The sequence below is a fragment of the Rhinolophus ferrumequinum genome, chromosome 2 (assembly GCF_004115265.2).
Source record: "Rhinolophus ferrumequinum isolate MPI-CBG mRhiFer1 chromosome 2, mRhiFer1_v1.p, whole genome shotgun sequence".
Lineage (NCBI taxonomy): Eukaryota > Metazoa > Chordata > Mammalia > Chiroptera > Rhinolophidae > Rhinolophus > Rhinolophus ferrumequinum.
In genome coordinates, this window is record NC_046285.1 from 83,524,855 (window position 1) to 83,551,068 (window position 26,214).

Here is a 26,214-nt window from a genome sequence, read left to right on the forward strand (position 1 = left end):
CATAAACCATGTATATTTAAAGATTTATTTTTTTCCCCTGAGAGAGAGAAATCTACCTAGTGAAATGTTATTATAGAGACTAAAAACCACAAAGAAAAGGTGTTAATAGTCCTGTGTATTTTGGCTGAAAGTAACAAACAAACAAACAAAAATCCCCTTTTCATAGTGCCATAACCAGGAGGAGGTGGATCTCTGACATTGGTTTAGAGACTCAATAAGGTCATATAATTCCTTCCAATGCCCCAGACGTGAACACGCATGTTCAAAAACGACAAAGAGGAGGAAATAGGTATCAGGCATTTTTAAAAGTTTTTATAAGAGCAAAATTAAAAACAGTACTTTCCCCAATTCCCCCCCCCCCCCCCCCCCGTGCATTTTTCTCTTGCCTCATTGGCCTAAATGTGTCACATGGCTTCTAAATTGAAGGGGTCTGGGTTGGGATCATGAGTAGTTAGCTTTGCCAGCTTCTATAGCAGGAGCAGGAAGGGATAAGAGCACTGGAAAGGTGACCTGTGTTAGCTAGCCTACTGTCGTCCCCCCTTATCCGCAATTTTGGTTTCCCACGGTTTCAGTCACCTGCGGTTAACTGCAGTCCAAAGATAATAAATGGAAAACTCCAGCAATGAACAATTCATAAGTTTTAAATTGCACGTTGTTTGAGCAGAGGAATGAAATCTCGCCCAGGACGTAAATCGTCCCTTTGTCCATTGTATTCACGCTGGATACACTCCCCACCCATTTATCACTTAGTAGTCGTCTTGGTTTTCAGATAGACTGTCAAGATACCACAGTGCTTGTGTTCAACAAACCTTTAGTTTACTTCGTGATGGCCCCAAAGTACAAAAGTAGTGATGCTGGCAATTCGGATATGCCAAAGAGAGGCCTTAGAGAGCTTCTTAGAAATGAAAAGGTAAGTACAATACAATAAGATATATTGAGAGAGTGAGAGAGACAACACTCACATAACATGTTTATTGCAGTATATTGTGATGATTGTCCTATTTTATTATTAGTTATTTTTGTTAATCTCTTGCTGTGCTTATTTTATAAATTAAACTTTATCATAGATATGTATGTATAGGAAAAAGCATAGTATATATAGGGTTCGGTACTATCTGCAATTTCTGGCATCCACTGCGGGTCTTGGAATGTATCCCCAAGGATAAGAGGGGACTACTGTAATGTCTGGCCAGCTGTGAACAGTAGGCCACCTGGTAATGAATACACTCTAACTACGGCCCCTTCAAATGTCACTGCTCACTTGATCCCAGTGGGTTAATAGATCTCCCGCTGGAAGCTCCCTTGATGCTGATTTCCTCTGTATTAAAGGAGAAAGAAGTAAGAGATTTGTTTAAATTTCCTGGGCCCCTTCCCTTTAGGAACTACCCAGCTGTTTTTTGCAGCTGTCAAATTTAGTGCCCTTTAAAATAACACAGTTTATTAAACCCCCTGCTAACATTATTATACGATATTTTTAACTTAGGAAATGGCTATCAGTAAGCACTTTCGTAACCTTTTGAGAAAGTCTGTTCACTGAATATTCTAATGGTCAGAGTGGCACATTCTTAAAGAAACCCCCTGATAATAAGTCTGTCTAGTCTGTCTAGTCTGTCTTACTTAGATTATTTCAGCCCCTCCAGCAGTTTGGAAGGCAGTTCTGATCATTTGACTATTAAAGATTTGCAGATGACCTTTCAGCCCACTCAAATAATTAGTGTAAGCCAAGCCTTGTAAAATGGAAGCCAATGTTTTTAATCAGAAAATACAATTTTAATATGGTGTTTATCTGCCATTGCCCCACAGTATGCCTTCTCTCCGACAGGTTTATATGACACTGAAGAACAATTTAAATTTTTCCCTTATTAAAATCCAATGTTGATAAGTTTTCAGTGACCAGCTCTTTGAAGAAACACACTCTACTTAACATTGTACAGCCATTCAGCAAATTTATATTTATAATAACCTGGTACAGGTGGCATTTCAATGTCATAATTGCCATGACAGGCTGTCTGATGATTTCTTGCTAAAATTCCTTCCAGCTCCATCTCATGTTCAGAGAGTCTACAGTTGTTCATGTTTAAATATAAGCCATGGTTTATTGAAATTTTGAACTTGCCATATTTTTAAATCTTGAAATGAGGTCTGTAAGCCCTCATTTCAGGATGAGAAAGTGCCTCCTTCAAATGTTTACTCCCTGCTTTCTGATGCTTGACATACCTACAAGAGGAAACAGATTTTCCCCGTCATTATTAGAGAATCCTTTGAACGTAGATTCCCCTGGAAGAAGGTACTACCTAACCTTAATGGGAAATAATTATGCTCGTCCTGGTGATGGGGTAGGGGTGAGAAGGATGGAAAGAGGCCTTGGTGGAGTATTCTTCACTCACTTAAATATGCATTTCTTAAGGCAGAACAATCATTGCCCTGGAACCCACATAGTTTGTCTATTCGTTTACTCTTTGAACAAACTTTTAGTGAGCAACTATTACATGTAAGACACTGATTTTAAAAGAAGTGTCAGTGTTGGAGATGAGACTATTGAGGGCTTGGGAGCAATGGTTTGACAATGATTTAATAACATTTACAGAGACGTCTCAGACCTAATGCAGATGCAGACTGAGCTGAGTGTATGTGGTAGACTCAGACCCCCACATATCTTGCTGTTCTCCTCACTCCCTGAAGTCTCTACAGGATTCAACTTGAACAGTTTTGCTCAAGGGATTGAAATGACCTCCTGCAGGGAACGGCATCCCTTCTGTAGAGCTGCCACTTATAGCTCTGCTGCTTCACATGGACACCTAGTGCTCATTTAGTCGTTGACACCCAGCTTTAGGATTCTTGCAATGGCCATGATGTTCCACAGGAGCAAATGGGGAGGACATGGGAGATGTTCTATCTGGCACCAGGGCTGCAAGTTGAAACGTTTACGGGAGTACATGCAAGCAAAGAACGAAAATTAAATGACGGTAAAGACCAAGGTAGATTCTGCTCCACATGCTCCACCCGAAAAGGGGATAGCAGCTCTTCAGCTGCCCAGATGTTTACATTTCCCAAGAGAAGCCAGAAATCTATATTTTTATGGAAACAACTAATTCAAATCTTTAACAGTTTGGGAGCCAAACAAGACATGCCTGTGGGCTGGCTGTCAGTTTGACATTTCTGATTTCAACCTTTCTGATTTTAGAGCTTCTCTGAGTATCTCACTCATTGACCAAAGTTATGTTTTGTTTTGTTTTGTTTTTAACATTTATCCATATAACAGGTTGATCTTTTAGATCAATATGTGCAATAGAAGAAGAATTGAGATATAAATTTAAAAAAGGGGTCCAAACACAAGCACCACCCTATTCAATGCACTAGTTATAGTAACAGTGCAATTAAATAATGCACATGATGTTACATTCATTAATGATGGGATTAGTCACTCACTATATCACCTCTGGTAAGTTTCTTACCCTCTTTGTTTCAATTTCCTCATCTGTAAAAAGGAGACTTATTGTATCTATGATGTTACATTCATTAATGATGGGATTAGTCACTCACTATATCACCTCTGGTAAGTTTCTTACCCTCTTTGTTTCAATTTCCTCATCTGTAAAAAGGAGACTTATTGTATCTATGTTAAAAAGTTGTTGGGAGAACTAAATGAGATAATGCATGTAGAATAGCATGCAGAATTAATGATATATGCTATTGAGGTTTTGAGGGGGACCCAAAACAACATCCTTCTTCACTGCCCAAGATCTGAACTATTTGAAATACAAGAAAGTTGTTCCATGGAGAGCTCAGATATCACCATGATCAATGATAAGGGCTAGGTTGCAAGATATAACTTAGTTTGAATAATGAAATGAGCTTTCTAATGCCCTACCTTTCATTCTTGGCCTTAAAATGATCTACCTGAAAGAATTTGCTTCAGAGGAACAGACACATAACCCAGGGTACTAACTACCCTTGGTTCGGACGAAAAGGAAAGAGAAGAGGCTTAGTGTCTTTTTTGGCTCCCACTTTTGATCTAATTACCTCCACTTAACTGAGAAATGCTGACCAATGGTGGATGGCCAATCATGGCATTCCACCTCCAAGGAGAAGAGTAAAGGGTGGTCCTGGAGGCCTGGAGAATTGAGGGAAACTCTCCAAGTTAAAAAAAAAAGTAAGGAGTGGGAAAGAATCACTTTCCTTAAGATTTAGTAAGTGCTCAATTAGTGGTACACATTATTATTGCTGTTGTTAATTATTATTAACGTGTAGAACGCTGATAGTATTCATTCAAATTCAGCTTGACAGCCTGCTGATGAATTGCAAGATGAGCCCTGCCCAATTGTAAGCAAGATATCCTCAAATTGGAGTTCTGTCGGATGCTGAAAAAGGAACCAGGAAAAATGGAGTCCAGGCTCAAAAAATTGGGGGAAACTGTGTATTAAAGAAAAACAAAACAGCTTTCTTCAGCACAGGACATCTTACAGTCTTCTGTATGCTAATGTGCGTTTGACATGCTGATAAGTATGTATAATGAATGTCTCTATTTCAAACTCATTTGTGCTGGTGCACTGTTCTCCTACCATGTTTATTAACATTCCGGGAACAATATTCTGTGGGTTATGGTTAGAGGAAAGCTAATTTAGATTAATTTTAAATCAAGCAAGTTATCCAAATACTCAGGAAACACAACATTAGCTATTTTGTATATGTCAACTTACTACCGACTTAGACTAAACAAAATAAACACATGGAAAGCAAATATATATTTTATAATGTCTTAAAACTATTGCTTTTTATTTGTTGTTTTGGCCCAAAAAGGCAAATAAAATTGGCTAAGCTAATTTCCTCTTAGACAGTTTTATTCTTTTGTTCAGTTTGTTACCAGAGTCCTTTGTCATTGCCGTCCAGGCCCTGCTTAGTATGACCACAGTGGTTTCTGCCTATGGGCCATGATATACACCTTTTGGAGGCAGGAAAGATTTGAATTTTAGGGTCTGTCATATTTAGGAGTCTAATAAAAGCAAAAGATTCTTTAAAAAACTGCTTGTGACCTAGCAGTTTATTGTATTCCTTCTAAAGTTTTCTTTATAACAATAAAAAAAAATTGAAAACCATATGCTTCCAATTCCTTTATAATTCTGGTTTCCAAATGTTGCATTAAAATGTATTTGTTTAAACATTCAATTCTGAACATTTCTGGTTTCATTCAACCAGTTTATTCTGGCTTTGGACTTGGCAGGTACAGAGGTATAACTGGTTTCTAAAACTATGGACAAGTGTTCTTGCAGTTTATTTGTAAGACACTGTGTTTCAGCCGTGGTGGTCTTGTTAATAAAAAATACAGCAACTAATATTTACGAAGTGTGTGCCAACCACATTATTTCATTTGATCTTCAACGTCTTCTGAAAATATGCAATTATTTCACACATTTCACAGATGGGGATTGGGACTTATAGAGAGGCTAACTAGTTCCTGAGGCCACCCTGTTTGTACAAATCACTGGCTTGATGGTGACCCAGGCCTCGGGTACCACACTCTGTTCTTTCACCACCATGTCAAATTTGAGACTACTTGGAGATACAGCGCTTAAAACCCATCTGGTTCTTCAAGGTCTTTGCAGAGTCATAAATTTGTGTGAATCCAAACATACGTTGTTTACTGTTCATGTGAATGAGTCTATATTTGGTTAATGCCCGGGGCTCTCTCAAAAATTTAAAAGCCACAATGTTCAAACCATCCTGGGAGGGAAAGATTAATAGGGAAAAAAAAGAGTTAGCTAATGCTGTTTAATTGGGCCAGGATGAGTGGCTGAATAAAAAAGGAAAAGATCAGTTCAGCTAAGGATGGCATACTGTATGGATGAGAAAGGAGATTGTGTTCTGGAGCTTTAAGTGGAAATGGGTACCACGCGTGGGAAAAATCTATGCGGCTTAGAAATCCTGCCATTTGCAACAACATGAATGGACCTTGAGGGTCTTATGTTAAGTGAGATGGATCAGACAAAGACAAATACTGTGTGATATGTGGAATCTAAAAAGAAAACAACAAACTTGTAAAAGTGGGGAGTAAAATGGTGGTTACCAGGGGCTGGGAGGGTGGGGGAGTAGGAGAGATGTTTAAGAGTGTGTACGTACTTGCAATTAGTAGATAAATAAGTGCTGGAGATATAATACAGAGTACAATGATTGTAGACCACAAAACTGTATTATAAACATTAAACTTATTAAAAGACCAGATCTTTTTTTTTTATTATTAAATTTATTGGGGTGACAATTGTTAGTAAAATTACATAGATTTTAGGTGTGCAATTCTGTATCACATCATCTATAAATTACATTGTGTGTTCACCACCCAGACTCAGTTCTCCTTCCATCACCATATATTTGATCCCCCTTACCCTCATCTCCCACCCCCCAACCCCCTTACCCTCTGGTAACCACTAAATTACGTTCCCCAGATTAATTTTCAAAACCCCGTGGCCATCCTGTGGTTACTGATTGTTTTCTAATCCCCTCACCTTCCCCCTTACCCCACCCCCGCCCATCTAGTAACCCTCAGTTTTTCCTCTTTGTCTCCAAAACTGTTTCTGATTAGTTCATTCACTTATTCTTTTCTTTAGATTCCGCATATAAGTGAGATCATATGGTATTTGTCTTTCTCTGAAAAGACCAGATCTTAATGGTGCCCAACACTAGAAGAAACAACAGTTATGTGATGTTAGCTAATGCTACAATAACAATCATACTGTAGTGTAACTATCAAATTAATATGTGTATACCTTAAACTTACCAATGTTGTAGGTCAAATATATTTTAATAAAAATAAGTTAAAAAAACCAAACAAACCCATGGCCCTCAGGAACGTCACAGATACTTTACAAGTGAGGCCACGGTGAAATAATAGCAGAAATGCGAAGGCCTGAGATACCTGAAAACTGCTTTCAAAATATTTGCCACAAACTATGATCTATTGTGCCTGGGCACCTTTGCAGATGTGCCAAGATTTATCCTTTATCTGATTTGCATTCTCGAAGGGCACACGACCCCAAACAAGGATAAATTACCTCTTCAAATGCAAAACTAGTCCCTCTTCCGTTTGGATATGTTGGAGTTTTGGATTTTCCTTTTTTCTGTTACAGTTTGAGAAATGTTCTATCATGTGAAACAGATTATGCTCTGTGAAATCATTTGAAAGTATATTGAAGCCACATTGCAGCCTGGCACGGCATGTTGCTTACTGTGGGGGTTTCGGGGGTGGCGTGGGGTGGGGTGGCAATTATAGTTCATGATTTAAATAATCAAATACTCAGGGATGAGTATCAAATTTGATCTATGCTCCCCTGTTCTCCTTTACTTCCTTCAACTTTGCCCCATTGATCACAAAGGTTTTCAAGTAACCTTTTCTTAAGCTTTTACCAAAGCTACCACATGAGAGACTAACATGCCTGAAATAGAAACCCTGCTTCCACGGACATACAGCCACATGGAGTCATGTACACATCAAGTAACTATCTCACCAAGGAGGACCATGGTAAGGGCTCTGATGGAGAAATGAAACTTGATGGAACCCAGAGCAGGTGAAGTTTAAGTCAGCCTGATGGTGTTAGAGGAAGGGTTACAGAGCAAGAGACATCTGAGCTTGTGTTCAAGGATAAGCTAGGTTTTGACTATTAGGTGGGAATTTCAAGCTTAAAATTAGCTTAAATCAAAAAGGAGTGGTGGGATTTGTGGGTAGTTCAAGGTTACATCTGCGGTTAAAGATCGCAAATCTGATTGGAAAACCAAACACAGACACATTTGTTTCAGACTCAGCCTGTGGATTGCTGGTTTTCAAGCCTTAGGTTAAAGATCAAAAGGCGGGAGCCCATAGTCAACAAACCCCACTCAGAGCTTCAAATCTGCTTTTTTATTGCATTTTGCTTAAAAGATGAACAGATAATAAGATACCTGAGGACACTCAAGTTAAAAGATAAAGACAAAAACACACACAAAAATAGACAACTTGAAGAAACCGGAAGTATGCAGAAAACACAAAAACTCCAAAAAGAAAGCTGACTTTAATTTCCTTGGAGAGAAAAGACTTTGCATCCTTGAAAATGAGCAACACGCTTTTATGGAACATTAAAGAAAAAATAAAACTTAAAAATAAAATTAAAAATGCACATAGATATAAGAAAATAAAATTAATGCTGGCAAGTTGAGAAAATCTCCAGTAAAGCACCCATGAATACCCCAATTCTGACTTTCCCATTGCTAACACTTTGTCAAGGCTCATATTTTGGGGTGTGCAACAAGGGACATTTTGGAGATAAAGCAGAAAATAAATCATTGAAATTCAGAACTTCTAGTAGTTTTTGGCTATAAAATCTCTTCCCCAAAAACCAGGTGCAACTATTTTCAATTCTCTAACCTTGTACCTACTCTTCTCTGATGCATGGCTTGCTTGTTGTAGAAGCTCCTCCCATATAAACACCCCTTGTGCTGAATCCATTGTCCTTTTGATCGCCTTCCACAAAAACTCGATAAGAACTCCTTTTGCACCAAGCATAAGTTTATAACTAAATTCAAGCGTAGGTTTTATGACGGCAGAAATTGGACCTGTTCTGTTTACCACTGTATCTTAGGACAGTGCCTGGCCCACTCTAGAAGCAAATATTTGTTGAAGTCATGAAAAAATAATAGTTGCTCAGTACCTTGTAAAATTTTTTTTTTAATTTATTTTTCAGTTACAGTTGACCTTCAATATAATTTTATATTAGTCTCAGGTGTACAGCATAGTGGTTAAACATTTAGATAATTTAAGAAATAATCCCCTGTGGGGACAGAGCCAGGAGTGCAGTTTCCAGGTTCTCGGCCTTAGGTGGAAAGGTGCTGGCTCAGGTAGTAAATGGCCATCAACTGTGATTGGATGGCCATCAGCTGTGGCTAGTTGGCCGTCAGCTGTAACCAGTGAGCCTTTGGCCACTAATATAACTGCTGTGGCTACGCTAGCAGCAAATGGGGGCTAGCAAGAAGATGGTGGCTGGGAAGCACGGATTGCAATTAGGACGGCGGGTTGCAGACAGTGTGGCTCCTGTTTCCTGTGTCTCCAACCCAGTTGCCAGCAAGAATATAGTGATATAGTGGTATGACTCCCCTATCTATGGCTCCGTGGGTGTTCCTTTTTGGCCTCACCATATCCCGCGTTCTTGTGCGGGGAGCGGGAGCAGAGACCCTGAATGACAATCATTATGACATACATCCTGTCTGTATTTTTCAAGCACTCAGTGAAGTATGCCACACATCTGAAACCCTCATGAGAGTGAGGCTTTAATTTTATTATTTACTTTTGGGAGGCACATTTGGTTTGAAAATTTGGTGGGAATGAAGGTACACTCAACAAGGCAGAGTAAGAAATAAGTTGGCAGAGCAGAGCATGGGGACTAAAATTGTTTATAAGTTATAGGACAAAAATGGGGATTTGTGTTGATCTTCTCTATCTCAGGGGACAGCAAAACCTTAGCTGCTATCTGGGTTTAACCTCCATTATAGCAATTACATAATCCATGTTATATTATAGATGATTATAACTGATGTGTATAGCCCCAGGGTCAGGATTGCGTTAAAACATGGCTGCCACTGCTGTAATCATGGATATGGAATGAGGACTGGGAAAATTCATAGAAGATGAGTGGGTTTATGCAAAAAAAACAGTAGGCGTCTGTGACAAACAATGATTTTTTTTCATGTAACTCAGCGGTAATTGTTAGTATCACCTATTGAACTCTTACTCCTTTGTTGTCTTTTGTATTGTTATTTGAGAAATCTGGTGTGGGTCTGGCCATCACAATACATCATAAACTTTTTGTGGGTATGTTACATTTTTCAGCACTCCCTTTGCCTCTAACACAAGCTTACAAATGAGCTCAAGGGTCGGTTTTATGAGGGTAGAAATTGCACCTGTTCAGTTTACCACCATATCCTAGGACAGTGCCTATCCTACGAAATAAGCAAAATACATATTTATTAAATTATTGAAAGAAATTAATAGTTTCTCAGTAAATGCTAAATATTTTCTTGAATAATGCATTCTGATGAGCTGGAACTAGAAGAAATGTGGTGGTTGGAGGATGATGAGAAATAAGACACAGGAAAATACAGAATATGCTGATCTATATAACTGGTTGTCATGATCTCTTTCTTTTTTTGAATGCTAAGTAACCTCACATGATACATGATGGAAGTTATCTTAACTCTGTGTTTGGTGATTTTCCAACTAATGCACAAATGAATTTCAGTATTTGCCAACACATTGAACTAGGTTCACTAAAGCACCATCTTCTTTTCTACATTATTTGAACTCTATTCCCTTTATGATTTTAAGCAAACTGGAAATGCATATAAAAGTGTGGCCTGAGTTGGGCTGTTAGAGGATACTGGGAAAAGGTTATCTATGAAGCATGTCCTTGCCTGTCACTGTTTATTCCCTAGGCCTTCAAATCATAACCTGCCTGCACTGAGCCGAAATTTATGGCTGAGTTTCAATAGTTAAATATCTTCCAGTTTCTGGGAAATATCAATTTCCTCTGTGAATTAAAAACACATTTGTCAATTTCACATGCATGAATCTTGGAGAAGATAGTTCTAGGAGGCATTAAAATTACTTACCAGACTAAAAGCTTTTATTTTTGTGAGCAATTAATGTAATTAAAATACTTGGTTACATCTGATGGCCTCATTTTCTGAATACTGTAGTCATCAGAGTAGAAGAATGCATATTGAACAAATATTGGATTACTTTTGTCTTCTGAATCTTTATTTGATCTTTCTGAATAATTTTTGTTATATAATTTGCAGCTGTTCTCTTGTTGCCCTACGTATTCGTAGTGTTTACTGCGTGGCAGCTGGCTTAGTTTCCTGGGACTGCCATAGCAAAGCACAAGAAGAGTGGCTTAAAAAACCAGAAATTTATTGTCTATGGTTCTGGAGGCTAGAAATCCAAAAGCAGCGTTTGTCAGCAAGGTTAGTTCCTTCTGAGGGCTGGGCAGGAGAGTGGGTTCCATGCCTTTCTCCTCGTTTCTGGTGGTTAGCTGGCAAATGTTGGTGTCCCTTGGCATGTAGAAGCATCACCCTGATCTCTGCCTTCCTCTTCATGTGGTGTTCTCCCTGTGTGCATGTCTGTTAGGGTCCACATTTCCCGTTTATGTGGACACCAGTCATATTGGATTAGGGCCCACCCGGATGAACTCATCGTCACCTAATTATCTGCAAAGACCCTATTTCCAAATAAGGTACTGTGGGTTAGGACTTCAACATCTTTTGGGGTGGGTAGACACAATTCAACCCACAACAGTGGCATAGTGTTGTCAGGGATTGGTAGAGGACACGGTGAATCAGAAATAGAAATTTCTTTGAAGTGTTGTGATGGGCCATGTAGGGGCAAAGTACAAGGCCTGGCAGAGACAGAGACAGATATTCCATAACCAAGGAAATAGGGATTTACTGTGATTCCTTTGATTGTATGTAATACCTGAGCCAAACACAAATGAAAAGGTGTTCCTGAAAGAGATAAATAGTAAAAAAAAAAAAGGGGGGGGGGGAAAGCTGGATTTCAGTCCCAGCTCTGCCGTTTTTCCAGCAAAGTAATCTTGTATAAGCAAATCAGCTTCTACAAGCCTAGTTTTGCTTGTCTGTAAATGGAAGGTCTAACAGCGTCAGGCTTAAATGAGACACTGTATGTAAAGTACCCAGAACTGTACCTGTAATTCAGCAGAGCTCAAAAATAGAACTATCCTTCTCTCCCACTCCCTTTTCCATTCTCCTTCCCTCTATCCAAGTCTTAACATTGCCCACACTGGTAACTTTAAATAAGTGAAGATTTTAAAACATTATATTGTAATATTTTAAGATAAGTGCTTGAAAAATGAGGCTGCATACGTATTGTAAAAATGGAAGGATTCTGAACGGTGCTTCTGTTTCCCATTCTGACTCCTGGATTAGGCATTAAGGTTAAGGCACTTACTATCTTTTAAATGCTTTCCTCTAACCTGGGAGATTATCATGTAAACGCATTAGCATCCAGTGACTCTTGCAGGGAGGGGCTACTTATTGGATGAGGCAGCAGGATCTTGAGGGAATGCGACAAGATCAAGTCTGTTACTCTTAAAATGCTTGTGAGCCATTTACCTGGTATTTATTAACCTCCTATTCTGGGTCAAGTATTGTGGTCAGTGCTGCGTATCAGCCTTTGACAAACGTGCCTTTTCTTCCCACGGGAAGCCTGTGCTTCTGTGTACAGGAGGCGTCTGCACAGGCATAGTTCTGTCTGTGAAGGTCAGATGAGGCTAGAGGGAGGGTACTGAGGAAAGAATGCTATTAAAGTTATGAGTGAGAAGCGCAAAGCTCCAAGGACTCTCTTCACTTATGTCTTAGAACTGATCCTGATGGAAGAGATAAAAGGTAAACTCTGCTTCTTAAACAGTAATTATTGTGATAAGGTAAGGATTAATGTTTTTGGTTGTGGTTGTGCTGTTAAGAATCCACTTCAGGGCGGCCGGGTGGCTCAGTTGGTTAGAGCATGAGATCTCAACAAAGTTGCCCGTTCAATTCCCACATGGGATGGTGGGCTGCGCCCCCTGCAACTAAAGATTGAAAACGGGGTGACTGGACTTGGAGCTGAGCTGCGCCCTCCACAACTAGATTGAAGGACAATGATTTGGAGCTGATGGGCCCTGGAGAAACACACTGTCCCCCAATATTCCCCAATAAAACTAAACTAAACTAAAATAAAATAAAATGCAGTTGGTAACTGAACTGAAGTTATGTAAAAGAATATTCTTATTTTTAAAAAAGGGGGGAAAAAAGAGAATCTACTTCAAAACACAGTACACTGAAAAATTTCTAGGCAACTTTGCATCATACTGTGAAGGCGGCCATATTATCTATTAGACACAGGAAACAATGTCCTATTCAGGAAATTAGGAGAGAATTTTGAATCTAGGCATGATGGGCCTAATACAATGAACAATTTTAAAAAGCGTGGGCTTCCCTTAGGCTCTTTCTTGTTCTTATTATTCACAGTAATATACCATTCCTTTTATTTAGTCTTATCTGCTGAGAATTCACAAGTTTTTGGTGAAATACAGTGTTGGAGCTGGAACAAACTTTAGACGGCATCTGTCCAAGTCCCTCAATTTAAAAGAGAAATTGAAATACATGGAGGTTAAGTAACTTGCCCAAGGTCACAGCCTCCTTCATGATAAGTTTTCTTCCTGTCCTATTCTCTTTCCTTTGGTGTCTTAATAAGAAACAGCAATAAGATCATTTTAATTTTCTAATTGTCCATTTCTCTACGTGTACTCATAAATAGGACATGAAATTTCTCTTTTCCCCATTTCTATCAAATCAAGTTATTGGTTCCTGCAGAGGTCCTCTGTGATTTAAGCATGGATTATTTGAAATAGAATTCGTTACCTTGGGAAACTTGCATTCGTTTCTTCTCCTTGCTGTGTTCCTTCTCTTTCTGTAAATGGTCATCTTTTAGACATGGTTTATTGCTATATGTTTCAACCATTCCTCTAGCTATTCTTACCATTTGACTTCAATTTTCATTATCTAGCAGGTGTTCCACAGCTGCTCTGCTCATTTTGGGTTCATCCTAATTTTTGAGTTCTTCCTTTATTAGTCCAGTATGTTTTGTATAGGCTATCTTAATAGCTTGGCCTAATTCCAATTACAAAATAGGTTTGTAATTAGTTAGATGCTTGCCAAAGCCAGTTGATTTCAATATGAACCATGGTTTTAAAATAGTTTTCCCTAATTTTTACTACTGGCCTTACATGACAACTTTATTTGAAATCTTAGATTTTAAAAAAAGTTATCTTGTAATGCTCAAGGCTGGGAAGGCCAAGTAATTCAAAGTTTGTTCTTCATGGTACATGAGCCACAGGCATTCAAACAAAAGGATTATTATGTTAGTTATATATTTCTTAATAAAGCTGGTATCTTGCAGTCGTTGTGTAAATACCCGGTTTTTATTAGTGTCAAGAAAATAGTCATCTCCCCTCTGTAGATCCAAGTGATAAATAAGCTTATTAGTCACCAGGTCAACCTGTGGTAATAGATGTTTTGGAAGTATATGTTGCCACAAATGATTTATTTTGACTGTTGCATAGTATGCTGGTAAGCCTATTAAGAATTTCGTGGGTTGACAAAGTCTTCACCAGCTCAGATTATCTGCACTGACCCCTAGATGACTTATATTGGAAGAGCTGGAATCCTAAGAATTGAACGGTGTGAGTGGGCAAACCTGGCTGGACTCCTGGCTGTGCTGAGTCTGGGTTTAGAGGCCATGAGGTGTTTTGCTTTCTGCTCAGGGTCAGAGAAGATTCCCAGGCAGATGGTCCTTTTGAAGAAGTGCTCTTCTTTTCATGAACCTCCCAAGAGTGTCTCCAGCTGGATTGGCCTTCTGAGTAATAATAGGGCAGATATGTATTAGGTTGGTGCCAAAGTAATTGCGGTTTGCAATTATTTTCAGCCTTTTAAACTGCAATTACTGTTGCACCAAGTTAATATTTTAGGGACAGTTCTCTCTGGGGAGCTTGTGGAAGTTAATGTAAATATTGACTGAGCAAGCTGCCTCACCTTTTGTAGGAAGGATGCAACCCACTGAATTTCTTTGAATCAGAGACCAATTAGTTTAATAACCCATGTAAATTTTCAGGTGTCTACATTCCATTTTCTTATACCTCAAGTACTGTAAACATTTCCACATAAAATTAAATTCCCTTTCAAATCTCCAGACCCTTTTAAAGATACCAAACTTGCTCCCACAATCATGTTCTGAGAGCACATAAGAGCCATTAAGGCTGCCGAACCGCACTAGCTTAAATAGCTCTGGGTTCCCTCATCAGGTCAGGGTACCCTTTCTGCCGATCCGTATTCTGGCTCCTCTGACTTCCCAAGTGAGTGTAGTGATTTGTGCAATCACTGGGATTTAAGAGCAGAGTATTTAAATATATGTTCCACTTCGTAGGAGCACTGCATGGTGGAACCCACTGAGCCGTACTGAAATCTGTTCTGCAGAATCTGGAGAATGGTTCTTTGGAGGATCAATGCTTCATTGGGCCCTATAGGCATAATGTTAAGGTCAGTAAAATATCTTAGACTTGAAAAAAGTTATTGGCTGCAAATATGAAATTCATGTAGAGTTACACATGAATTATAATTCAGTAAAATCTGAGTACTTTTCCATATGTTTGATAGGGAGTTAGGTAGATCTTCTAAAATAAGAATACCCAAAGTCTAGGTGGCTCTTAAAATACCTGGTTTCTGAGACTGTCAACATTGTCAAAGAGATAAAATTTACAATTAGAGACCCATGGAATACTAGAGGTGGCAGATGCCCCAGAAATCTAGTTCAACTCCCTCTTCTCCAGCCTTTAGTGTTTTGTTTGCTTATTTTATCGCAGATGAGGAAATAGAGCCCAGAGAGGGTGATTCTTCCCAATGCACACAGCCAGTTAGGGACACAGCCTGATGAGAGTATAAGTTTCTGTCTCTTGGCCCAGATGTTTTTTAAGGTAGTTCATCATTGCACAAAACAGTTTATGGGTGTATCTTGAAAAGACCAATTTCATTCAGGTTTGGAACTAAGTTAGGATGTAATTTCAGCATTTCACTAAGAATTTCAAATAAAATGATGAGAAAATAAATTTTAATCTCTCAATTCCCATAAAATTTGGGCCAATGTTGTAGAATGGGGACTACTTTGAATCCTTCCTGTGTGGCATATATTACAGACTGCACTTCAGAGCATGTTTCACAGAATTGGAGGGGATCAGGAATTTATGGTAACAATACATTATAACCAATATGTGTAAGGATGTTGCTTTCCAGAACAGTCAAAATGGCTGCTGTGGAAGGGACTGTAAATACTTATGAATATTCATGAGCTTCCTGCAATTCTCAGTCTTACATGTGACTAGTTCTGGTTAATAAAATGTAAGTAAAAATTTTGGCTCTCACGTCTAGGCCTGAGTGGCATTGTATTCTGTGTGTCTTCCCCAGACCCTATCTCTATATACGCACCCCACCCCCACATCCATGTGGTGGGAAGCAAAGAATTCTAAGATGGTGGGTAAAAAAGGAGCCAGGTAACAGTCATGGGTTAGAGAAGAACCACCTGGGAAAACTTCCCAGCCGCATTAGATGTCAGGTGAAGGAGAACAAAATTTTGATTGTGCTCTCCAATTTGGGGAGCATTTGTTACAGTAGCTAGCATTGATTACTCAGACACTTCCAATTGTTTTCAAATTTTATTCATTTATTCATTTTACTATAATCGCCTGGGAATTAACATGAGAAAAGTGGCTACAGAGGATATCAAAACTTTTCTTTATTTTCATAGAATTCTCTTTTGTCATATGAACTCCTGAATAGGGTTGATTTCTAGACTGTCATGCAGTTTATAATGTATAACATCAAAAATTTAAGACCACAGGTTTTCTTCTCGATAGGTATTATTTCCTATGCAGACCCCACGGTCCCTGAGGTTGTGTCATACAATTTTTCTGGTCATTCATATGCAAATATTTAAATCTTTATTTCATTCTTCCAAAGGCTGATGGCTTTATAATGACTCCTTGTATTTGTTAGCACAGAGACTAAGCTGCTGTAACAAAAAGACCTCCCCTCCTCCCAATAAAACACTCAGACTCAAACTAACTTTCTCATTTAACAGTCCAAAATAGGCCCAGAGTGAGCTTGCCCAGGGACCCAGGTTCTATCTGTCTTGTTACTTTTCCATCCCAGGTGAAAACCAGCTCATCAGCACCATATTTGTATGTTCCAATCTGTACCGCGGAGCGCAAGCAATATCCTTCCTAACTAATACGCATAAGACTCAGAAGTTGTATGCAGCACTTCTATTCACATTCTATTTGCTGAAACAGAATCACATGTGTACCCATGGCTGGAAAATATAGTCTGTAGCTTCGTGGCCCTGTGCTCAGACAAAGCTTGGGAATTCTGTTATAAAAAGGAAGAGGAGAATGGAAACTGGGACACAGCAGTTTTTACCTGACGAACCACATTGGGACTTTTGCCCACATTTCAGTATCAAAAGAGATCAGTTTGTCATAGTTTACCCTGTTTTATGGTAAACATCCTTGGAAATGAGATGCATTGACACACCCTAAAGTAATAATCAATATCTTTATTATCATATAGCTGTCTTATATTTTTCCCATTGTTAAGGAACTAAGGCATGGAAAATGCACTTTCCTGCAATATTTTTTAAAGTGGCGTTCTCTGAGCCTCCATGTATTTGCCCTAAGATTTAAGAAGTCCTGGAGGCAAAATGTTTCCTACTGACCAATCAGAATGGGTGCCAGCCGTAAACACACAGCACACCCATTTAGGTGTCCACCTTCTGAACATCAGCCTTGTCTGGGCATGAGGCAAGCTCAACTGAAGTTTGTTTAGAGTATCCCAGAAAATGATCTGTCTTAAAGGAAGTGAGACTTGTGATGCAAAAGTTTGGCTTGGAAGAAGGGAGATTCTGAGCTCGGTGCATTGTGTGTCACTCAGAATGTTGCCATGAGTTCAAATTTGAGTTGTAGGTCCCCAGTAAAAATCTTTGTGGGATGTGACAAAGCAAGATATCAATAACGTGGTCGTTGAAACAATGGAAAAATCCTCTTCTGGAATCTTTGGCAGTAACAGGAGACAGAGCCCTCACATCAGGTGACAGTGCCCTCCAAGCCTAGCCTCAGCACTCTGAGAGCTGTACCATGGAGACAGGTAGCGGCGGCTGGCCTCCCCTTTGCCGGGGATTAGCAGCGGTAACCCCCTTTGTGGGCCTTGGAGCACAGCTGTTGCATTAGGAATTGACATTAATAGGAGAAGTCTTTGCAGAAAACTGAAGCCAGAGAGGAGGGAGTTCTTGAGTGGTCAAGAGAAGTAGACTTGGTTTTACACGGAACATAGGACTCTCAGAAATATTTAGGAGAAAGTTGAGAGGATCGGGAATTTGTTCCTGCAGGATGGATGGGAGGTAAGACAGAGCAAGACTGTTTGGTGACATTTACCCTGATGCTTTCTCTGCCATTTCTCCCTGCTTTATGAATAGAAACCCCACAGTTAATGTTCTTGATGTGTTTTATCTGTTTATCTTGATCTAGTTTATCTGGTAGAACTCCAAGCCTTGATGACCCCGACCCTTGGCCTTTGTCATTTGCTGGGATTCCCAGAAGAGGGAAGAGCTCTAGCATAGCACACTTTCTAGTTAAGGAACAGGCAATCCTGAGGTCGAAATTAAATGGACCTCTTCACTAGTGTATCCCATTTCATTCAACTCCACTGTTGCTTTAGTGTTGCCTCACTTTGAGTACCACTTACTGATTCTGATTCAAGTCTCCATGACAGCATGAGAACCAGGCTAGTAAGGCAATGTCCCATCTTATAGCCTTTTGTCCCAATTTCCATTATGTTTACTTATCTTTAGCTTCTTAACTTTAACCTCTCAATTTTAGTCTGGCAAAATATCTTACCAGGGGAAAGGTTATGAAAGTCACTTTATAAAATGACGCAAGAAGAGGTTTGGGATTAGCTTAACTGGGATGTATTGAAGACATTTTATCAGATGTATTGTGGTAGAAGAATTAAGGATAATGGTATAAACTCAGCTTATGTTTCCCAAACAGAATAAAATTTGAGTGCTACAATGTACTAGGTTTCAAGCCCTGAAGGTTCAATGATAAAGAAAACTTCTTAGTTTTGAATTCTAGATCCCCATAGTTGGGCCCCCAACTACCTTGAAAAATGCATTTTCTTCTGGTTAGTTTTAGACAACCCAATTGACTCTTTGAAGAACTGTCCCAGCACTAACCTTGACTCATTTGTTCTTGTCTCTTGCAGTTCTCATTTCACTCTTTTCCCATAGAAAAATCTATCTTTAAGACCTAGCTTCATGATGCATCCTCCTAAAGCATTTGCAGATATGTGCAAATGGATGGAGTCTCAAATTCCTGCATCATTTCCATCATGATTAAATCCTATATTACAGTTATTCTGATATCTTAACCCCTCATGGCAGCAATAAGCTCACTGTGTGAATTAGAAAGAGATGTTCCTTCCTCAAGGTGCTTTGCTTTCATCTATTAGAAAATTCTAACATGTTAGAATAAGAAAACTACAGCCATGTATGGGAAAAGCCACACACACACACACACACACACACACAAACCTGTATCTAAGACATATAGGAACTCCTTTAGATTGTGTGTTACTTTAGATGGCCACCCTGGTTTTGCTTACTAGAGTGTGAGTTGCCTTTGGTCAAAGCCAGTGATGTGCTTGTAAATGTTGAATAGTTGGTTCTCTGGGAAAAATCAACCAACCAACCAACCAACCAACCAACCAACCAACCAATCAACCAACTGGCCAACCCTGATTTATAGTGCTGGATGATTTCAAGCTATGAATCTGACATGACATCAACTAGCTCATAAAATTCTTGAAAATTTAAAAATCGGCTTTCATGAGCAGGTTAAGAGCTGCCTCTAGCACATTATGAGCTGGGCTTTGTTCGTTCATTTTGCACCGTACAGAACTCAAGTACTAAAGAAGTCCTGAGTAATGTAAATATGGAACTTATAGGTGTTTAAAAAATCAGGAACATTCTTGTTGCTACCAAGGACAGTACGCACTTGCCAGTGTGACTATCTCTTTATCTTCAATGTGTGAGCATTAGGGGGATAGGTCTTTTTCATGACAGACTCCTGAGGCTGAATGGAGTTCCTGAGACATAGCAATTCATTAGCTTGTCTAAAGTAAAAATAATATCTATAAATAAACTTTCAGGAAAATGTAGTGTGCCAAGTGCAGTATAATCTCAAGGCTGCTTTATGATTTCCATGGTCCTGGGTTTCTATTTTCTCAAAGCTTTACTTAAACAATTTATATTTGAGCTACTTTAGTGGATAAGGTCATAAATATTTTCCTGACATATTAGTGCTTATACAAGGACGGTCGTCTCAGTGGTTAATTAGTTTGCATGCTGAGATGAAAGGTGGGTGATAGGCAAGGCTTGTTAAGTGTCAAATAGCTAACCTCTGTAAGATGAATTATGTTTATTTCATAAAGGCCAATGTTTCAGTCTTTGTGTGAGTGAACCAGTTATGACTACTCATATTTGTTTAGAATAATGGCAACTCATATCTAGTTATCTCAAATTGATTTTGTATCCATATACCTCACTATTTAATAACATATAATAGAATAGTAAATATTTTTTACTGATTTTATTGTTGCATATATGTTGTCATTAGAAGTTAATATCTAAGCTAAGCATAATTTTTAAAAAGTTTAAATAATCCTGAGGTATTGTAGAATGCATATTTACTTACATATTTTCTGGAGCTTCCATAACAAATTACCACAAATTTAGTGGTTTAAAACAACAGAAATTTACTATTTGACATTTCTGAAGGTCAGAAATAGGATAGGGGTCTCCTAGTGTCAAAAGTGCCATCAGGGCTGTTTTCCTTCTGGAGCTTCTAGGGAAGAATCCATTCCCTTGCCATAGCCAGCTTGTAGAGGCTGCCTGCACTCGTCCTGTGACACTCTTTCTCCATCTTCACAGCTGGCCACAGCTGGTAGCGTTCTCACATCGCATCACTCTACCCTCTTTTGCCTCTCTTCACTTTTAAGGACCCTAGTGAGTATATTGGGCCTGCCTGGATGACCCATGATAATCAGCTTCTTAAGGTCAGATGATCAGCGACTTTAATTCCTCTTGGAACATTAAATTCCCCTTTGCTATGCACCCTAACATATTCACACGTTCTGGGAATTAGGATGTGGACACTTTTGGAGGGGGACATTATTCTACCTACACCGTGTTCTCCCGAAAATAACAAAAATGAATATAAAACCCGATTTTATTTTAATATAAGACTGGGTATTATACAATATAATACAAGACTGAGTCTTATACTAATTTTTGCTCCAAAAGATGCATTAGAGCTGATGGTCTGGCTAGGTCTTATTTTCGGGGAAACATGGCACATACCTAAATGACAAAAGTGTGTCTACATTTTTACACTGTACTTCTAAGCAAACTAAGCTTCAAAGGTGTTAAATAGTTTTCCCAAAGTCTCTGGGACAAAGTTTCTGAGAAAAGTGAAGATACTGGCATAAACTATATTTCCCCAAGCTATCATTTCTCTTAAAACTTCACCTTTGTTCTGCGTGTGTTCTTGCTTTTACTCTTTTTACTTTTAAAGAAATTCTTTGCAATTTAAGGATTGCATGTTGTGTGTCTACTCTGTTTCAAGAGTAGCTAGCGGAAAAAATGATATAAAAGGGATCAAGTGACTCGCCTAGAGCAACATAAAAGATAATATGGTAAAAAGAGAAAAAAACACACCAAAATTCTAGTCTTTTCGCCAAAAGTCCTTATGTTTTTAAAGACTCACAGACTTAATTAGTGTCAAGGAAAAGTCAGAGGTAATGATCAAGGTATTAAATTTCAACGCAGTCGAAAATACAATTTTTTTTGGCAACTGGTACAGCATCCTTCCCCGAGAGGTGCCTGTGATTATGACCATTTTGAAGAGGAAATTGAGGCTTAGAGGAGCCAAATGCTAGCTGTGTAGCCAAGCTTTGACCCTGGGTGTCCCTGGGTCTATCTGGCTCTCGCTGGATTCCAATTTTTCCATGACACTGTGGCCTAGTTCCTCTGCATGAAGATATCTTTCGCCATCTCCAAGGAGTTTGGTTTGCAAAACATTCCATCTGCCTACCTTCTGGTTTGGAGAAGGCCTTGATCCTAACACTGATTTCAATTCTGAGACAATGGCAATGCAGAAAATTAGTTACTTGCTCCATGCAGTGATTTAGCACTAGGACTGGAATAAGAGCAGACTTCTAAGTTCCCAGGAATAAGATGAATGCTATCCTTATAGCACAACTTCTAGCAAATGCAAGAAATGCACAGGACTTCTTTCAAAGTAGAATGATAAGGAATACAATTTGAGAAGAGCATAAAATACTTGAATAAACAAGGAACACTTTTCTTGGGACAAGACATGTCAAAGAGCCAACTGTGGATAACTGTCAGCAGTCTCAGAGTGCATGCTCCCGCTTGCTGTTTTTCCAGAGCGAGCGTTGCTACATAATCGTGGAATTCTTACTCTTTTGTTGCTTAATTTTGTATACGAGGTACACTCAGCCAAAATATCTCCTTGCCTCTATTTACAATTGTCAAAATCCGATCCATAGGGTCAAATGCAACTTAAGGGTACTTCCTCCAGAATGTCTTTGGCATGCTAGGAAAGAAAATTTCTCTGAATTCTCAATTTTTTTTCCTTTCTCTTGGCATATTACACATGCAATTGTATTTATTTGTGTATATTTTAAATGTCTCTACTATATGAAAAGGCCAGCTGTTTTCATTTATTTTTGTATTTTAGTGGGTCCAGTAGAGATAATCTTCCAATGTGTGATACAGTGCATCACACACAAAAGGTGCTTGATGTTTCAATGAATAAGTGAACGAATGTAGTGGATAATTGTAGTGCCAGGCGAAGAATAGTACCTTATCCTGTTTTTTCTTTTTCTTTTTCAGCTATTTTTATTCTTGCTTCTAATGTAGTACCTTGAACATAGATGCTCATTAAGTGGTTACTGATGTAATTGTTTAAAATAGTTAATGTTCTTTTAAAAATAACAAAGGTTTATGTGAAGTAAGAAAAATAGTCGTAAAATTTTATTTTTTTCATTCATTTTTCTTAAAAGACATGGTTTGGGACTAATTAGCTACAAATGAGTTGATCCTGACAGTCTAAAATGCATTTTATAAGGATATAGAGAGCTTTCATGGTAAATTTAGGTAGATTTTGGACTTCAGCATACTTTGGTTTGGCCTCTGGGCTTGTCATCTACTGTATAAATTTGGACAAATCAGTTAACCTGTGTGAAACTCAAATCCACCATCTGTAATATCAGGGGTACTAACATTTATTCACGGGTCAGTGACATTAAATGGAAACTTTATGCAAACAACCTAGATTCCGTACCTCACCATAAAAACAAAGCATTATTTCTCCTCCTTGCCACCCTCCTTTATTAATAATTTTAATTTTCCTAAATACTAAATATAGCTAAAATACATAGTCTTCATTTTTGTCACACAACATTAAAGTTGACACTTATTAAAAATGTAACATGCACAATGTAATCCAAACTGAGATATTTTGCCAAGCATTTAAGAACTATCTAGTATTACCAGTGTTTTGAACATCTGTTTCCTTTCTTTTCTAGAAATGGTACTTTTCTTCTTTTGGGAAACTCGACTTCTCCAATTCTGTGGGGGATCAATGATCATAATTTTTACAACGTGCCCACTCCACCAGGCACTAGCCAAAGGGGTGGGCATGTGCCCAAAATAAGCCAATTAAGTTTTCTCTAGGATTTGTCTAATGTGGACTGCAATTAGAGCCCGTCCACCCCCCCGCCCCCCGAGAAGAAAGCAGACAATCCTGGAGCCTGAGTGTGGCTGACCATCATGGCTTTCTTTTGGGGAAAGCTAGTCTGCAATAATAAAGTCGACACATGGAAAGAAGACCCAATGACTCATACATACCCATGTTTGGTAGTGTGGCTCAACAAAATCTCTAAATGAGCATAAGTTCGATTTTCACATTTGCAACCAACGTCAAATATAAGCACATGTAAACAGTGAGTCACCTGGGATTAGCTGTATCCTTCTGCGTCCTCCCTGTTCAGCCTCTAAATTCGAGCATCTTACCCCCAGGTAAATCATGGTGCCTACCAGGTGAGGAATTTAGTCTGATCACTGTATAATCTAATGGCTTCTGTGTCGCATTTATAGGCTTTGTCTTTAACCCTGGTATTGGTTTGGCAAATACTAGGGTTTTGTATGGGGAGAGACCAGGTAGGAAAGTATGGACATATCAGTCAACCCTGTAGCATTTTCAGAAAAACAAAACAAAACTAAAACCTCAAGAGTACATGCTTTGTTCTCACAGAGCCACTATAAGCACAGTCAGCAGAAGGTCCGCCAAATTCCGCTGCTCTGTGTTAAGCAGTGTGTGTCAATGCCACCTCATAAAACTGAGATCTGGCCTGTTGGGGGTGGGGGAGGGAGCTGCTGACCAAAATCCAGTGCACCAGATTCCTTGGGTCTAAGTTGTCCAAGATACCAAACTGAATAGCTTGTTAAGTAAATGAACACATCTTAAATTCAAAGGAACTATTTCTCTTTTGCAGTCAATTATCCCTATTACCTCCATTCCATCTTTGCTCCCTTACTTCCTCCTTTCCTGCAAGTAAAATTTTTAGATGACTTTTAAAATATAATATTTTCACCTTATAGAAATAGTTAAAATGCGAGGGGAGGAGGAAATAAGAATCACCTGTAATACCACCAGTCAGAGATGTCCCCTATTAATTTTTGGCATATATTCTTCCAATTCTTATTCTATACAACAACATTTTAACAAAATTGATATTATAATGTATATCTAACATTGCACCCTTTTCATATTTTCTTTGAACTAATCCTGCTATTTAATTTTTTCTCCCTTTCTTTGATATTATAAAGCTCCCATAAATATCTGAGCATTATATCTTTGATGTTGTATTTCAGAGGACATAGAGTATTGATAGCACGTGTGTTGAAGAAATTACACTAAGGTAACTGATAATCCAGGTGCTTAACTCCATTTTTGTCTTCCTGGATATAGAGTAAACTTTTAAGGTGCATTATAATTTGAGACGATTGGAACAGAGATGGTACCAAGTGCATTTATAGGAGTAGAATCAGACGTTAACATGACTGAAACCTGAAAAATCGTTAGTTTCTGGGTAGAAAAGAAATCCAGAAATACAAAAATTAGTCATAGTGGCTGGACTTCGTCTTTCTACCCTGCCGAAGCTGAGAGGCTATCATTTCCTTCAGAGCCAGTGCTCATTTTTCTCTCAGGCACAACTTGGAGGATCTGCTTTGTCAAACAATAGAAGCACAGTAGTTTGGCTATGAGTTGAAAATAAAAGTAGTGTTTCTCAGTTGTTGAGGAAATGCAAAATACAAAGGTGTTGAAATGAAAACGTTGTTAAAGAAAAGATTAGAATGCAATAAACATGTGCCACTTTGACATCATGTGTGGCTCCTCCCTTCACCTGATCGACTAAAAGTCAGGTTGCTCAGTTCAGGGACGGTGCACAATGACACTTGGCTTTTGCCTAAGCCATCTGTTTCTGTCTGAGACTCCCAGATGCTGAGACTCAGCATTTGCCAGCCTTTTCATTGAACTTTTGAAAAGACATTAGATCAGAAAACCATGGTATCTTTGGAAGAATGGGGTGGTGAAAACAAGAAAATATTGGCAAAATAGTTTATTATCATTCATTTTTAAAAAGATTCAATTTGGCTAGCAGGAAGTATAAAAAACAGAGATAAAAGCTCCATTTGGCTTGAATATTTTTCAAGACATAAATGCTGTGGAGGTTTAATGGGGGTGGGGGAGGCCAGTATTTAAGAAAAGCAGTATTTAAGAAACTGGTTTTATTTTGTATTTTTGAGACTGGAACCTGAGAAAACTTCCTGATTTTCCATGTTCAACAGGGTGGAGTCTTATTTTCAAGTTACTTACTTTGGGAACACCATCTGTACCAACAGAAATAATTAAGGCTTTTGAGAACTCTAACAGAACAGCACAGCCCGTAAGTAAATAAAACTTTGGTCCTTTTCTTTGCACTATAATGTGGTCAAATTAGACTCAGGCACATACATGGGAATTTTGAAATTATCTTATCCAATCATTCTTAACTGGGGGACAGATTACGTGTAAGGCAGCACACATTCTCCTTCTCTTGCTGAGAACTACTGATAGAATCTAATTCTCTCTTATTTCTGGTAGAAAAGCAAAGGCCCAAGAAAACAGATCAAATGCCAAAGGTCAGCTTGACATTAGTGGTGGAATAGGATTAGAAGAAAGGAATCTTCTCCCAGGATAACATTCTTTCCACCTTACACCTGGAATCCACATGGACATTGCAGCAGAGGCAGACTCCTGATCAATGGTGTCGCTGAGAACGTCTTCCTATCCTTACCCCAGAATTACATTGGCTCCCAACAGGTAGTGTCTCAGCTTCTAAACTCTTTCTTTGACCAAGAGTCAGCCATGGTGAAATTGGATTTATGTGTGAGATTATAGCTAGGCCTTA

The 26,214-nt window shown here is 38.7% G+C and overlaps 1 long non-coding RNA gene across 1 annotated transcript; it reads left to right on the forward strand.

The window, feature by feature from the left end:
• The first annotated feature begins 14,998 nt into the window (after window positions 1-14,998).
• On the forward strand, window positions 14,999-25,707 carry LOC117033302 (uncharacterized). Its single transcript, XR_004424867.1, has 2 exons — window positions 14,999-15,108; window positions 25,613-25,707. It is a non-coding gene; the product is annotated as an uncharacterized LOC117033302 (long non-coding RNA).
• Window positions 25,708-26,214: the final 507 nt, after the last annotated feature.